The sequence below is a fragment of the Delphinus delphis genome, chromosome 2 (assembly GCF_949987515.2).
Source record: "Delphinus delphis chromosome 2, mDelDel1.2, whole genome shotgun sequence".
NCBI lineage: Eukaryota > Metazoa > Chordata > Mammalia > Artiodactyla > Delphinidae > Delphinus > Delphinus delphis.
The window spans coordinates 147,707,019-147,721,959 of NC_082684.1; the positions used below are offsets into that span (position 1 = coordinate 147,707,019).

Consider the following 14,941-nt stretch of genomic DNA (forward strand, 5'->3'; position numbering starts at 1 on the left):
TTTAATTTCTAAGCCAGCTGATTTCTTCTTCACCTTTTAAGTTCAGCAAAAATTATTTTGTACGCTGTGACCTTTTTTTGACATTTATTTAGCAGGATTTTCTTTTTTTAAAATTTTTATTGGAGTATAGTTGATTTACAAGGTTGTGTTAGCTTCAGGTGTACAGCAAAATGAATCATATACATATATCTCCACTTTTAGATTCTTTTCCCATAAAGCAGGATTTTCTAATATGTGACTTTTTTCCTCTCTCTTGCTCAAGAAGGATAGCTTAACACTGTTACTTTGATCTGAACATATAGTAATATAGTACTGGGGAATAGAGACAAAAATAATGTTACTGAACACATTTATCTCTGCTCAATATTAATATGTTGGCCAATTCTGGCTCTAGGTATAGGTACAACCAAACCCCAAATATCCCTAACTATATGTAGGTTGAAAATGTCCTCTGAGAAGTTCTGGTTGAGGTCTGTGAATCTCCTTCAAGCTAAGGGCTTTAATTTATAATAGGAACGCCCTTTAGTTAATATTCCAGGCTGAAAACACTAACTGAAGCAATTAGATTGTTATAAGGTAATTGAGGTTATCCTTGCTTTTCCAAACCTGACTATAAAGGGACTTAAATCCCAATAATAAACACAAGAGGTAACACAACCCCAAATCGAACATTTTCAAATTATCTAAGCAATGATTAATTCAAGACAATTTGTAGAACCAAGAAAGAGGCAGAGACACAGAAAAAACATACATCTATACACAGAAACAAGAGTAATATACTAGTACCTATAGAACAAACTCCCAGACAAAATTATGAACTAGGTGACTGGCAGCCGCTGTGCAAGGATGGGCCTGGCAACCAACCAGACTGGGAGCCAGCCATGCCTACCAGACTGCCCCCAGTAGTCTACCCTCCACAACAGAAGGATCCACACACATAGGGGTACCCCTAGAGCATACAGCTCTGGTGCCCAGTGAGGAGTGGGCTGCTGAGACACATAGGACATCTCCTACAAAAGGCCACTTCTCCAAGGTCAGGAAACATAATCAACCTACCAGATACATAGAAATAAAAACAGCAAATTAGACAAAATGAGGTGACAGAGAAACATGGTCCAAACAAAGGACCAAGATAAAACCCCAGAAAAAGAATTAAGTGAAATGGAGATAGGCAGTCTATCTGAGAAAGAGTTCAAGGTAATGATTGTAAAGATGATCAAAGAACTCAGTAGAAGAATGGAAGAACAGAGTTATTAGTATATAAATGTTATCATTATTACTATGATTTATGTCATAGAATGTTCTACCTATGTTTTCTTCTAGTTTTATGCTTTCCAGTCTTACATTTAGGTCTTTAATACAGAAGTTAAAATTGTTTAACAGAGATGAAGAATACAATAACTAAATGAAAAATACACTGCTAGGACTCGATAGTAGGTTAAATGATACAGAGGAACGGATCAGTGAGTTGGACAGAGCAATGGAAATCACCAAAGCTGAACAGAAAAAAGAAAAAAAGAATAAAAAGAAATGAGGAAAGTTTAATAAATCTCTGGAATAACATCAAATATTCTAACACTCACATTACAGAGGTCCCAGAAGGAGAAGAGAGAGAAAGGGGCAGAGAACATATGTGAAGATATAATAGCTGAAAACTTCCCTAACCTAGAAAAGGAAGCAGATCTCAAAGTGCAGGAAACACAGAGTCCCAAACAGGATCTACCCAAAGAGGACCACCCCAAGACACATTGTAATTAAAATGGCAAAAATTGAATGTAAGAGAGAATATTAAGAGCAGTAAGGGAGAAGAAACCAGGGAACTCCCATAAGGCTATCAGCTGACTTTTAAGCAGAAACTAAAAGTGATGAAAGAGAAAAACCTACAACCAAGGATACTCTATCAGGCAAGGCTTTCATTTAGATTCGATGGAGAAGTCAAAAGTTTAACAGGCAAGCAAAAGGTAAAAGAGTTCAGCACCACCGAACCAGCTGTACAAGAAATGTTAAAGGGCCTTCTATAAGTGAAAAAGAAAAGGCCACAACAAAAAACATGAAAATTACAGAAAGAAAAATCTCCCTGGTAAAGGCAAGTATCCAGTAAAGGTAGTAAATCAACCATGTACAAAGCTAGTAAGAAGGTTAAAAACCAAAAATAGTAAAATCATCTATATCCACAATGATCAGTAAAGGGAAAACTAGAGAGCTACACGTAAAAGAATGAATTTAGAACATTTTCTCACACTATATATAAAAATAAACTCAAAATGGATTAAAGACGTAAATGTAAGACTGGAAAGCATAAAACTAGAAGAAAACATAGGTAGAACATTCTATGACATAAATCATAGTAATAATTTTTTTGATCTGTCTCACAGCCAAAGGAAACAAAAGCAAAACTTTAAAAATGAGACCTGATTAAACTTAAAAGCTTTTGCACAGCAAAGGAAACCATCAACAAAAATGCTAAAACCTACTGAATGGGAGAAAATATTTGCAAATGGTATGACTGATAAGGGGTTAATATCCAAAATATATAAACAACTCATAAACTCAACATCAAAAAAACCCCAAACAAATTAATTTAAAAAATTGGGCAGAAGACGTGAATAGACAGTTTTCCAAAGAAGACAGAGATGGCAACAGGCACAGGAAAAGATGCTCAACATCACTAATCATAAGATAAATGAAAATCAAAACCACGATGATGTATCACCTCACACCTGTCAAAATGGCTATGTTCAAAAACGTTATAAATTACAAATGTTGTCAAGGATGTGGAGTAAAGGGAACCCTAGTACATTGTTTGTGGTAACGTAAATTGGCACAGCTACTGTGGAAACAGAATGGAGTTTCCTCAAAAAACTACAAATTGAACTACCATATGATCCAGCATTTCCACTCCTGGGTATATATTCAAAGAAAATAAAAACAGTAATTTGAAAAGATACATGCAGACCAGTGTTCACAACAGCATTATTTACAATTGTCAAGATATGCCAATAACCTAAGTGCTCATCAACAGATGAATGGATAACGAAGATGTGGTATACACACGCGCACGCACACACACACACTGGAATATTACTCAGCCATAAAAAAGAATGAAATCTTGCTATCTGCAAGAATGTGGACCTGGAACATATTACGCTTAGGGAAATAAGTCTGAAGGAGAAAGATAAATACCATATGTTATCACTTATAGGTGAAATCTAAAAAATAAAACAAATGAATGAATACAACAAAGAAGCAACAGACTCACAGGAAGAGCAAACTAGTGGTTACCAGTGGGAAGATGGAAGGTGGAGGGGCAAGATAGGGGTAGGGGATTAAGAAGTACAAACTACTATATATAAAATTAATAAGCCACAGAATGTATTATATATCACAGGGAATATAGCCAATATTTTATAAAAACTATAAATGGAATATAATCTGTAAAAGTTTTGAATCACTATGTTGTACACCTGAGACTAATATAATACTGTAAATCAACTATATCTCAATTTAAAAAAAAAGAGTGCATGTAAACTGAGATTGGATAGAAAACATGTAACCTCAGAGAAGAAAAAAAAGGCTGAAAAGAAATTTTTAAAAGTTCAAAGATATGTTTAAATATTTTAAAACAGGAAAAAATTAAAGACAACAGACATCATGTGACTTGGGAAATGTATTATTTGGTGCCACTGTGAATAGAACACAAAATATTTGAAATATTTTATTATAATGGCATAATTAATCATTTTGCTGAAATAAAGGTGAAAATATACATTTCTAAAAGAAAAATATAATTTATGACTTATTTGTATCTTCACTGGAAAACACAAACACTGCCTCTTAGGATACCAAAATATGCATATTGATAATTCAATTGTTATCTCTGATATTTTGCCAACTTTCAGCATATTAAAAAATAACTGGTCCAATTTTTTTTATTGTATCAATATGAAAGTAAGTTTATTTTTTTTCTTTTTTTAAAAAAATTTATATTTGGCTGCATAGGGTCTTCATTGCTGCATATGGGCTTTCTCTAGTTGTGGCTAGTGGGGCCTACTCTTCATTGCGGTGTGCGGACTTCTCATTGTAGTGCCTTCTCTTGTTGCAGAACACGGGCTCTAGGCGCGCGGGCTCAGTAGTTGTGGCTCGTGGGTTCTAGACTGGAGGCTCAGTAGTTGTGGTGCACAGGTTTAGCTGCTCCACGGCATGTGGGATCTTCCCAGACCAGGGCTTGAACCCGTGTCCCCTGCACTGGCAGGCGGATTCTTAACCACTGCACCACCAGGGAAGCTCAAAAGTAAGTTGACTTTTTGAGGTAAGACGATAGAGCACATTTCATTTAAAAGTATATTAGCTTGATTTAGAAATGATAAATATTTAGGTCTATGCTATGTGGACCTCCATTTATGCTCTTGTCTTTGCAAGTGTTAGAGGTGAGAGCCTGGAGATGTATTACCTTTTCTAAGAGTTTTTGCACATTATCAGAATCCTGAAGGGAAGGGTAACCCAGTTCCATCTAATAACAAAAATGTTTACTGAGTGTGTAGCTTGTGCCAGGTCACATGGGAGGCACTAGAGACGTAAAGATGAAGGACCCATATGCACAGAGCTTAGGGAAGAAGGGTGACATGTAACAGGGAATTTAATATAGCATGGCAAGTGCCGTGATTTGATATGTACAGGAGGATGTGGTCTCTTGGAGGAGATGACTTTAGCCCAATTTTATGCTTTAGGTGAACAATTAAATACAGAAATTATTTGCTGTTAGTGGTTCAGTGCACAAAGAGGAATTTGAGCCAGACGATACGTATTATATAAGACAAAACTTCATATAAGAAATGCTATTTAATATATGTGTGTCTCCTTTGCAAAATTTTATAACTATGGTTCCAATTAAGGCTTTGGGATTTTTCCTCTTTCTACTCATGTTCTGGTAGCAAGTTTGGGTGAACCCTATGCTGTCATAAAAGGAAAACGTTTGCCAATCTCTGCCCCTTACAATGAAGTCGCCTCTATACTTTGGAGAGTAGGTAAAAGCCAGCTGTGGGCAGTCCCCAGTCAGATTTCTAGACAAGACCTGCAGTTTATTTGCTTAACCATTTACACTTTACTTCTCCATAAATGCAGCAGTCTTGCCTTCTTCCCTATTTGGGCACTCTGCTCAGAGCTTACAGCCCTCCCCAAACCCACTCTCCTGGACTCTGCAAGATCTCTGCCCTCCTACATTCCCCTCATTCCTGATGTTCCCACATTTCCAGGAAAGGAACACTTCTATTTGTCTAATATTCTGTAGCCACACTGTAGGTAGGCCCCCCAACTCTTCTTCCCCACCTACCATGTCCCTTCTACTGAGAACAAACACACGAAAGGAGAAAAGAAGGAGACCAATTATCTTTTAAACAGATGAGATCTTGTTTTGGTCTAGTCTGGAGACCATCTTTTCTAGTTCCTAAGAATGTATGTGATATGATAACTCAAATTATCAGGGTTTTAGTACCCCCCTCTGCTAAAAAACAAACCTTATAAGAATTACTAATAGTTTTCTCCTTAAAGAATTGCTTTCGAGGGGAAGACCTTCAAGATGGCGGAAGAGTAAGACGTGGAGATCACCTTCCGCCTGACAAATACATCAGAAATACATCTACATGTGGAACAACTCCTACAGAACACCTACTGAACGCTGGCAGAAGACCTCAGACCTCCTAAAAGTCAAGATACTCCCCACATACCTGGGTAGGGCAAAAGAAAAAAGAAAAAACAGAGACAAAAGAATAGGGAAGGGACCTGCACCTCTGGGAGGGAGCCGTGAAGGAGGAAAGGTTTCCACATACTAAGAAGCCCCTTCGCGGGCGGAGACGTGGGTGGTGGTGGGGAAGCTTCATAGCCATGGAGGAGAGCGCAGCCACAGGGGTGCAGAGAGCAAAACAGAGAGATTCCCGCACAGGGGATTGGTGCTGACCAGCACTCACCAGCCCGAGAGGCTTCTCTGCTCACCCGCCGGGGCGGGTGGAGGCTGGGAGCTGAGGCTCAGGCTTCTTTGGAGGTCAGATCCCAAGGAGAGGACTGGGGTTGGCTGCTTGAACACAGCCTGAAGCGGCTAGTGCACCAGAGCTAGCCGGGAGGGAGTCCGGGAAAAAGTGTGGACCTGCCTAAGAGGCAAGAGGCCATTGTTTCAGGGTGCATGAGGAGAGAGGATTCAAAGCACCGCCTAAACGAGCTCCAGAGACAGCTGTGAGCGGCGGCTATCAGCACAGACCCCAAAGACGGGCATGCGATGCTAAGGCTGCTGCTGCAGCCACCAAAAAGCCTGTGTGCAAGGACAGGTCACTCTTCACACCTCCCCTCCCAGAAGCCTGTGCAGCCTGCCACTGCCAGGGTCCCGGGATCCAAGGACAACTTCCCCGGGGCGGGAACAGACAGCATGCCTCAGGCTGTTGCAACTTCATGCCGGCCTCTGCCACGGCAGTCTCTCTCCGCATTCCATACCTCTCCCCGCCCCCCACCCTGTCACCGGCCCGAGCAAGCCAGTGACCCCTAATCAGCTGCTACTTTAAATCTGTCCTGTCTGAGCAAAGTACAGATGCCCTCAGGCAACCTACACACAGAGGCGAGCCAAATCCAAAGCAGAACCCCAGGAACAGTGCGAACAAAGAAGAGAAAGGGAAATTTCTCCCAGCAGCCTCAGGCGCAGTGGATTAAATCTCCAAAATCAACTTGATATACCCTGCATCTTGGAATACCTGAATACACAACCAATCATCCCAAAATTGAGGTGGTGGACTTTGGAAGCAACGATATATATATATATTTTTTTTTCTTTTTTCTTTTTTCCTTTCTTTTTCTCTTTTTGTGAGTGTGTATGCTTCTTTGTCTGATTTTGTCTGTATAGCTTTGCTTTTACCATTTGGCTTAGGCTTCTGTCAGTATTTTTTTTTTTTTTAGTATAGTTTTTAGCACTTGTTATCATTGGTGGATTTGTTTTTCGGTTTGGTTGCTCTCTTCTGTCTTTCTTCCTTTTTTTTCGTTTTTTATTAATTTTTAATAATTATTTTTTATTTTAATAAATTTACTTTTTTATTTTATTTTTTTATTTCTTTTTTTCTCCCTTTTCATCTGAGCTGAGTGGCTGACAGGGTCTTGGTGCTCAGGGTGGGTGTCAGGACACGTGCCTCTGAGGTGGGAGAAGCAAGTTCAGGACATTGGTCCACTAGAGACATCCTGGCTCCAAGTAATATCAAATGGTGAAAGCTCTCCCAGAGATCTCCATCTCAACGCCAAGACCCAGCTCCACTCAACGACCAGCAGGCTACAGTGGTGTCCACCATGCCGAAAAACTAAAAAGACAGGAACACAACCCCACCCATTAGCAGAGAGGCTGCCTAAAATCATAATAAAGTCACAGACACCCCAAGACACACCACCGGACACAGACCTGCCCACCAGAAAGACAAGACCCAGCCTCATTCACCAGAACACAGGCACCAGTCCTCTCCATCAGGAAGCCTACACAACCCACTGAAACAAGCTTAGGTACTGGGGTCAGACACCAAGAAGAACGGGAACTATGAACCTGCAGCCTGTGAAAAGGAGACCCCAAACACAGTAAGTTAAGCAAAATGAGAAGACAGAGAAACACACAGCAGATGAAGGAGCAAGATAAAAACTCACCAGACCTAACAAATGAAGAGGAAACAGGGAGTCTACCTGAAAAAGAATTCAGAATAATGATAGTAAACATGATCCAAATCTTGGAAATAGAATGGAGGAAATTCAAGAAACATTTAACAAGGACCTAGGAGAACTAAAGAGCAAACAAAAAAAGATAAACAACACAATAAATGAAATGAAAAATTCTCTAGAAGGAATCAATAGCATAATAACAGGCAGAAGAGCAGATAATTGACCTGAAAGACAGAATAGAGGAAATAACTACAGCAAGCAGAAAAAAGAAAAAAGAATAAGAATTGAGGACAGTCTTAGAGACTTCTGGGACAACGTTAAACACAGGAATATCAGAATTATAGGGGTCCCAGAGGAAGAAGAGATAAAGAAAGGGACTGAGAAAATATTTGAAGAGATTATAGTTGAAAACTTCCTAATATGGGAAAGGAAATAGTCAATCAAGTCCAGGAAGTGCAGAGAGTCCCATACAGGATAAATCCAAGGAGAAACACACCAAGGCACATATTAAACAAACTATCAAAAATTAAGTAGAAAGAAAAAATATTAAAAGCAGCAAGGGAAAAACAACAAACAACATACAAGGGTATCTCCATAAGGTTAACAGCTGACCTTTCAGCAGAAACTCTGCAAGCCAGAAGGGAGTGGCAGGACATATTTAAAGTGACGAAAGGGAAACCTACAACCAAGATTACCCTACCCAGCAAGGATCTCATTCAGATTCAATGGAGAAATTAAAACCTTTACAGACATGCAAAAGCTAAGACAATTCAGCACCACCAAACCAGCTTTACAACAAAGCCAAAGGAACTTCTCTAGGCAGGAAATACAAGAGAAGGAAATGACCTACAATAAGAAACCTAAAACAATTAAGGAAATGGAAATAGGAGCATACATATTGATAATTACCTTACATGTAAATGGATTAAATGCTAAAACCCAAAGACATAGACTTGCTGAATGGATACAAAAACAAGACCCATATATATGCAGTCTAAAGCCACACACTTCAGACCTAGGGACACATACAGACTGAAAGTGAGGGGGTAGAAAAAGACATTCCATGCAAATGGAAATCAAAAGAAAGCTGGAGTAGCAATTCTCATATCAGACAAAATAGACTTTAAAGACTATTACAAGAGACAAAGAAGGACACTACATAATGATCAAGGGATCAATCCAAGAAGATATAACAATTGTAAATATTTATGCACCTAACATAGGAGCACCTCAATACATAAGGCAAATTCTAACAGCCATAAAAGGGGAAATTGACAGTAACACAATCATAGTAGGGGACTTTAACACCCCACTTTCACCAATGGACAGATCATGCAAAATGAAAATAAATAAGGAAACACAAGCTTTAAATGATACATTAAACAAGATGGACTTAATTGATATTTATAGGACATTCTATCCAAAAACAACAGAACATGGGCTTTCCTGGTGGCGAAGTGGTTAAGAATCCGCCTGCCAATGCAGGGGACACGGGTGCGAGCCCCGGTCCAGGAAGATCCCACATGCCGTAGAGCAACTAAACCTGTGCACCACAACTAGTGAGCCTGTACTCTAGAGTCGGCATGCCACAACCACTCAGCCCATGTGCCACAACTACTAAAGCCTGCATGCCTAAAGTCCGTGCTCTGCAATAAGAGAAGGCACCACAATAAGAAGCCTGTGCATCGCAGTCAAGAGTAGCCCCCAGTAGCTGCAACTAGAGAAAGCCTACACACAGCAATGAAGACCCAATGCAGCCCAAAAAAACAAAAACAAAAAACAAAAAAAACCCCAACAGAACACACTTACTTCTCAAGTGCTCATGGAACATTCTCCTGGACAGATCATATCTTGGGTCACAAATCAAGCCTTGGTAAATTTAAGAAAATTGAAATGGTATCAAGTATCTTTTCAGACCACAGCGCTATGAGAATAGATAGCAATTACAGGAAAATAATCTGTAAAAAATACAAACACATGGAGGCTAAACAATACACTACTTAATAACAAAGAGATCACTGAAGAAATCAAAGAGGAAATCAAAAAATACCTAGAAACAAATGACAATGAAAATACGAAGACTGAAAACCTATGGGATGTAGCAAAAGCAGTTCTAAGAGAGAAGTTTAGAGCAATACAATCCTACCTTAAGAAACATCTCAAAAAAACAACCTCATCTTACACCTAAAGCAAGTAGAGAAAGAAGAACAGAAAAACCCAAAAGTTAGCAGAAGGAAAGAAATCACAAAGATCAGAGCAGAAATAAATGAAAAAGAAATAAAGGAAACAATAGCAAAGATCAATAAAACTAAAAGCTGGTTCTTTGAGATGATAAACAAAATGGATAAACCATTTGCTAGACTCATCAAGAAAAAAATGGAGAAGACTCATAAATAGAATTAGAAATGAAAAAGGCGAAGTAACAACTGACACTTCAGAAATACAAACAATCATGAGAGATTACTACAAGCAAGCATATGCCAATAAAAAGGACAACCTGGAAAAAATGGACAAATTCTTAGAAAACCACAACCTTCTGAGACTGAAACAGGAAGAAATAGAAAATATAACCAGACAAATCACAAGCTCTGATTTAAGACTGTTATTAGAAATCTTCCAACAAACAAAAGTCCAGGACCAGATAGCTTCACAGGTGAATTCTACCAAAACATTTAGAGAAGAGTTAACACCCATCCTTCTCAAACTCTTCTAAAATATAGCAGACAGAGGAACACTCCCAAACTCATTCTACGAGGCCAGAAAAAGATGTCACACACAAATAAAACTGCAGGTCAATATCACTGATGAGTACAGATGCAAAAATCCTCAACAAAATACTGGCAAACAGAATCCAACAGCACATTAAAAGGATCATATACCGTGATCAAGCGGGGTTTATCCCAGGAATGCAAGGATTCTTCAATATACCCAAATCAGTCAATGTGATATACCATATTAACATACAGAAGGATAAAAACGGTATGATCATCTCAATATGTTCAGAAAAAGCTTTTGACAAAATTCAACAACCATTTATGATAAAAACCCTCCAGAAAGGAGGCACTGAGATAACTTACCTCAACATAACAAACGCCATATATGACAAACCCACAGCCAACATCATTCTCAGTGGTGAAAAACTGTAACCGTTTCCACTAAGATCAGGAAGAAGACAAGGTTGCCTACTCTCACTACTATTATTCAACATAGTTTTGGAAGTTTCAGCCATGTCAATCAGAGAAGAGAAAGAAATAAAAGGAATCCAAATTGGAAAAGAAGATGTAAATCTGTCACTGTTTGCAGATGACATGACACTATACATAGAAAATACTAAAGACTCTACCAGAAAACTACTAAAGCTAATTAATGAATTTGGTAAAGCAGCAGGATACAAAATTGATGCACACAAATCTCTTGCATTCCTATACACTAATGATGAAAAATCTGAAAGAGGAATTAAGGAAACACTCCCATTTACCATTGCAAGAAAAAGAATAAAATACCTAGGAATAAACCTACCTAAGGAGACAAAACATCTGTACGTAGAAAATTATAAGACACTGATGAGAGAAATTAAAGATGATACAAACAGATGGAGAGATATACCATGTCCCTGGATTAGAAGGATCAACACTGTGAAAATGACTATACAACCCAAAGCCATTTACAGATTCAGTGCAACACCTATCAAATTACCAATGGCATTTTTCACAGAACTAGACCAAAAAACTTCACAATTTGTATGGAAACACAAAAGACCCCAAATAGCCAAAGCAATCTTAAGAAAGAAAAACGGAGTTGGAAAAATCAGCCTCCTGGACTTCAGACTATACTACAAAGCTACAGTAATGAAGACAGTATGGTACTAGCACAGAAAGAGAAATATAGATCAATAGAACAGGATAGAAAGCCCAGAGATAAGTCCATGCACATATGTTCAGCTTATCTTTGATAAAGGAGGCAAGAATATACAATCGAGAAAAGACAGCCTCTTCAATAAGTGGTGCTGGGAAAACTGGACAGCTACATGTAAAGGAATGAAATTAGAACACTCCCTAACACCATACACAAAAATAAACACAAAATGGATTAAAGACCTAAATCTAAGGCCAGACAGTATAAAATTCTTAGAGGAAAACAGAGGCAGAACACTCTTTGACATAAATCACAGCAAGATCCTTTTTGACCCATCTCCTAGAGAAATCGAAATAAAAACAAAAATAAACAAATAGGAACTACTGAAAGTTAAAAGCTTTTGCACATCAGAGGAAACCATAAATAAGATGAAGACAACCCTCAGAATGGGAGAAAATATTTGCAAAACAGGCAACTGACAAAGAATTAATGTCCAAATTTACAAGCAGCTCATGCAGCTCAATATCAAAAAAACAGACAAGCCAATCCAAAAATTCGTAGAAGACCTAAACAGATATTTCTCCACAGAAGATATACATATTGCCAACAAATACATGAAAGGATGCTCAACATCACTAATCATCAGAGAAATGCAAATCAAAACTACAATGAGGTATCACCTCACACCAGTCAAAATGGCCATCATCAAAAAAATCTACAAAACGTTAATGCTAGAGAGGGTGTGGAGAAAAGGGAACCCTCTTGCACTGTTGGTGGGAATGTAAATTGATACAGCCACTATGGAGATCAGTATGGAGGTTCCTTGAAAAACTAAAAATAGAACTACCATACAACCCAGGAATCCCACTACTGGGCATATACCTTGAGAAAACCATAATTCAAAAAGAGTCATGTACTACAATGTTCACTGCAGCGCTATTTACAATACCCAGGACATGGAAGCAATCTAAGTGTCCATCGACAGATGAATGGATAAAGAAGATATGGCACATATATACAATGGAATATTACTCAGCCATACAAAGAAACGAAATTGAGTTATTTGTAGTGAGGTGGACCTCGAGTGTGTCATACAGAGTGAAGTAAGTCTGAAAGAGAAAAACAGATTCTGTATGCTAACACATATATATGGAATGTAAAAAAAAAAAAAAGTAATGAAGAACCTAGAGGCAGAACAGGAATAAAGACACAGACGTAGAGAATGGACTTGAGGACACGGGGAGGGGGAAGGGTAACCCGGGACAGAGTGAGAGAGTGGCATGGGCTTATTTATAGTACCAAATGTAAAACAGATAGGTTGTGGGAAGCATCCGTATGGCACAGGGAGATCCGCTCAGTGTTTTGTGACCACCTAGAGGGGTGGGATAGGGAGGGTGGGAGAGAGACGCAAGAGGGAGGAGATATGGTGATATATGTATATGTATAGCTGATTCACTCTGTTATAAAGCAGAAACTAATATACCATTGTAAAGCAATTATATTCCAATAAAGATGTTAAAAAAAGAAAGGAATTGCTTTCACACTCATAGGAATTAGTTTCTGTTCTTTTACGCTGCATGTCTCTCATGCACCATCAACTAATATTTACAGCTCTGTGGACAGGAACAAGAGACCAGTACCAACTGTTGTTACATTTTGCCAATTCAACCATACTAATTGACATCTTTGCATGCACTATGCACTTCAGCTGACATAGCAAGAGGTTTTCAGCTTACTGAGTTAGTTTGTGAGGTAGGTTTGATCTGAAGAAAAATGCAATTGATAATGGAAATGGTACCCGCCTATATAATAAGGTGCACCTGTTTTGTCCTTAAGTAGAAAGTATTAAGTAGAATTTAACTTTTTTCAGCAGTGACTTGTGGTGATCATCAAGAACCTCAGTATCTGTGGCAGGTTTAACTAATTAGATGATTATCACACTAAGTCCTTTACCTCCCAGTCATACAACCAGACTACATTTCCCAACCTTCCTTGCAATAGGTTGGCCTATGACTGACTTGTGGGCCAAAGATAATATATGCTATTTTCAGCCTTGCCCTAAAACACCTCCTGTGAAATCTGCTGTGCTTGCCTTTCCCTCATTTGTGGCCAGATGCAGAAGATCCAGCCAAGGATTCCAAGGTTCAAGGGGATCACAGAGCTGCTAGAGGGTTGAAGTCTGGATCCTTGAGCCACTTCTCAGAGGAGAGCCACCCAATCAGAAATACCTTCTTTGACTTGTACAAGTAAGAAATAAATAAGCTGGCACTGTGCTAAATCATTTGTTATGGAGTTTGGCTATGTGGGGTTATGTTCTGTTGCATCACACAAAGGTTTTTGAAAGCTTAAGATGTGCTTATTAATTAACCTCCAAATTATTTTGCTTTCTAATTTCCTGTTTCTCACACACACACACACACACACACACACACATATGTAGTCAGGCTGTCCCCTTGCTTTATGGAACTGTATCAATGTAAGAACCTTTAGCAGACCCCACTGTGAATTGATCCACCATCATGTAGGAAATCAGTGAATCAGACTTCTTAAGAACTTAAGAAGTTTCATGTTAAGAAAATAGTATTTAGGCTCTGAGAGAGGAATTATAGAAGTAATACATTTTCCAGGTAGACTAATATTACAGTTAACCTTCCTGTCAGCCTCGTTTCATACTTGTAGTCTCTCAGCTATATTCTGAGTAGTTATCACCACTTGGATGATTTTATATAAAGTGAACTGTTATGTTCCAAAATCTATATGCCTGTTTTCCTCATGTCTTCATGTATTCCTCCCATAATGTGTAATGATATATTATAAGGAGATATTTCAAATAAACTACAATTATATCTTAACCACCACATACCAAATATTGATTTAAGATATTATAATATCAAATTCAAAGATATACTTCAAATTATCTTTAATTCTCACAAAGTATCTTCTGCTTAGTTGTAGACCAATCACAAAACTGCATTTATCTCATATGATGTGAACAAAAAAATTTATTTAGCCATCAGTTCTCCTACATTTTAAATTTTGGCAACAAATATTTAACTTGCTCATTACATTTACAAGATAAAACATTTAATTAATTTTCTGAACTGCAGTATAATAATTTTCTACAAAATTTAATATTTGATGAAAGAAAACCCTCAGAATGGGAGAAAATATTTGCAAATGAATCCTGACAAAGGATTAATTTCTAAAATATACAAGCACCTCATGCAGCTCAATATCAAAAAAACAAACAACCCAATCAAAAATGGGCAGAAGACCTAAACAGACATTCCTCCAAAGAAGATACACAGATGGCCAACAAACACATGAAAGGATGCTCAACATCACTAATCATTAGAGAAATGCAAATCAAAACTACAATGAGATATCAACTCACACCAGTCAGAATGGCCAT

At 38.2% G+C, this 14,941-nt stretch overlaps 1 protein-coding gene across 1 annotated transcript in view; it reads right to left on the minus strand.

The window, feature by feature from the left end:
- Nucleotides 1-14,941, minus strand: part of UNC13C (unc-13 homolog C) — a 574,105-nt gene that overhangs the window by 105,836 nt on the left and 453,328 nt on the right. The window lies entirely within an intron of this gene.